Genomic DNA, 2,473 nt, shown 5'->3' with positions numbered 1-2,473 from the left:
CCACTTGGCCATAGTCTAGGCTCATTCCACAACTTGTCCAATGTGAATTGAGCTGCTATAAACATTATTATGCATGTATAGTAATGGTGACTTTAATTCTTCAGGATAAATATCAAGGAGTGGGATAACAGGGTGGTATTATGGTTCCATTCTAAGAGTTGCCACTCAAGCATCATTGTTCCTCCCAAAACTCAGAAAGACTTATGGACACTTGAGTAATGAGAAAATAGAAGAAAAACAAAACAAAACAAAAAAACAAGAGTAATTTAGAATAAAATTAAAGGTCATAAAGAAATTCAACATTTTGGAGGAGGTTCAAGATGGCGGACTAGAGGGCGGCTGCATTTCATGTTGCTCCAGGACTCAAGATTCAAAAGAGGAGATAGTGACTTGGGACCAACTCAAAGCCGCCGGGTGAGTCTCTCCCATAGGGGAGGCGTCCCCGATGGGGCAGTAGCCCCGGGACGCAGGGAACTTTGTGAAGTACAGTGACTCGGCGGGTCGCCCCTCCCCCGCCAGAGCGGTAAACACGGACAGCGTAGCGGAGCGAAAAATGGCGGATTGAAGTTTCCAGGACCGCGGGCAGATTCTCTAACCTAAGGAGACTCGTCTGCGAAGGGTGAGGCTCCCAAGCCCAGGAGGGAGGTCCAGGCCCCTGGGAACGTTGCCTGCGAAGGCTGCCCTGCCCAGGCGGCAAGACAAACCTCCCCCCGCTGGAGCAGTGAACTCAGAAAGCGGGGAACTTTGCAAAGGAGGTTGTGCGACACACCGCTTGGTTTTGAAGCGATCTGCCAGGGCTCCAGCGGCTGCCAGAGAAAGAGTGGGGTGGCGAGTTGTTTGGATCCAGCAACCGCCTGAGCAATGGGGAGGGGGCTGCCCAGAGGAGGTGGAGGTACGCAGTGAGTGGCTTGGTCTCCAAGCGCCCACACAGAACACCGGGTGGCTGCCTGGAGGAAGAGACGAGCGACGGGTCACTGGGGCTTGGAACATATGCACGAGGCTCCAAGTGACTGGTCAGAGGGCGGGTCGCATAGCCAGGCGATTAGGTGCATAGCAAGGTCCGGTCCAGGGACCTAGGCACCTTTTCTTGAATGAACTACACAGAGACAAGCTGAGGGACGAAGTGAAGGTTCCAGGACTTTGGGCAGCTTCTCTAAGAAGGGACAACCTAAGGAGACTCGTCTACGAAGGGTGAGGCTCCCAGGCCCAGGAGGTAGGTCTGGGCCCCTGGGAAGGCTGCCCTGCCCAGGCAGCAAGACACACCTCCCCCCACTGGAACAGTGAACTCGGAAAGTGGGGAACCTTGCAGAGGAGGCCGAGCAGCACACCACTTGGTTTTTTGGTTTTTTGGAGCAATCTGCCAGGGCTCCAGGGGCTGCCAGAGAAAGAGTTGGGTGGCGAACTATTTGGATTCAGCAACCGCCTGAACAACGGGGAGGGGGCTGTCCTGAGGAGGTGGAGGTGCGCAGTGAGTGGCTTGGTCTCCAAGCGCCCACACAGAACACCGGGTGGCTGCCTGGAGGAAGAGACGAGTGACAGGTCACTGGGGCTTGGAGCATATGTACGAGGCTCCAAGTGACTCTTCAGAGGAGGGGTCGCATAGCTAGGCGATTAGGTGCAAAGCACAGTCCGAGCCGGGGATCTAAGCACCTTTTCTTGAAAGAGCTACACAGAGACCAGCTGAGGGGTGGAGCGAAGGTTCCAGGACTGCGGGCAGCTTCTCTGAGGAGGGGCCACCTAAGGAGACTCGTCTGCGAAGGGCAGGGCTCCCAAACCCAGGAGGTAGGTCCAGGCCCCTGGAAACGTGGCTTGGGAAGGCTGTCCTGCCCAGGCGGTAGTTGTGGACTGAGGGGAACCTCTAGGAGGGGAATGGACTAGCGAGACCTCCCCACCGGGTGGGTCTTCCCCACCGAGTGAGGTTTTCCCACAAAGACGGTAAAACCAGAGACACAGGCCCAAACAGGCATTGCCTCAGCCCGCAGTCTAGTTCCCCTTTGGATGACCATTGGTCAACAAGTAGAGGCACCTCTGCCCTCTAGCAGGGAATATACCCCACCTGAAGACCACCACCCCTAGAGAGGCAGCTACCTAGGGGAACACCGAAGTATCAACTTCCTCTAAGACTTCAGGCTACTGAAGGATAAGAGGGGATACACTAGCAATCTTCAGGGACATTATAAGTCAATAGAGGAAATCTGCAACATCTCTGCAGTACACTGATACCTGAACAATATGAGAAAACAAGGGAAGAAAATGCCTCAAACAAATCTGGATGTTATATCAATAAAATCCAATGACAGCATGGCAGAAGAAATGTCAGAAAGGGAGTTCAGAATGTACATAATCAACATGATAAGGGAAGGAAACGATGAAATGAAAGAGCAAATGCAGGCATTGAATGAACGCACCAATAGACAGTTAAAAGAGCAAATACAGGAAGCAAAAGACCATTTCAATAAAGAGTTAGAGATAT

This window comes from Sciurus carolinensis, chromosome 11, assembly GCF_902686445.1.
Source record: "Sciurus carolinensis chromosome 11, mSciCar1.2, whole genome shotgun sequence".
NCBI lineage: Eukaryota > Metazoa > Chordata > Mammalia > Rodentia > Sciuridae > Sciurus > Sciurus carolinensis.
Note: the sequence above shows the minus strand (reverse complement) of the source record.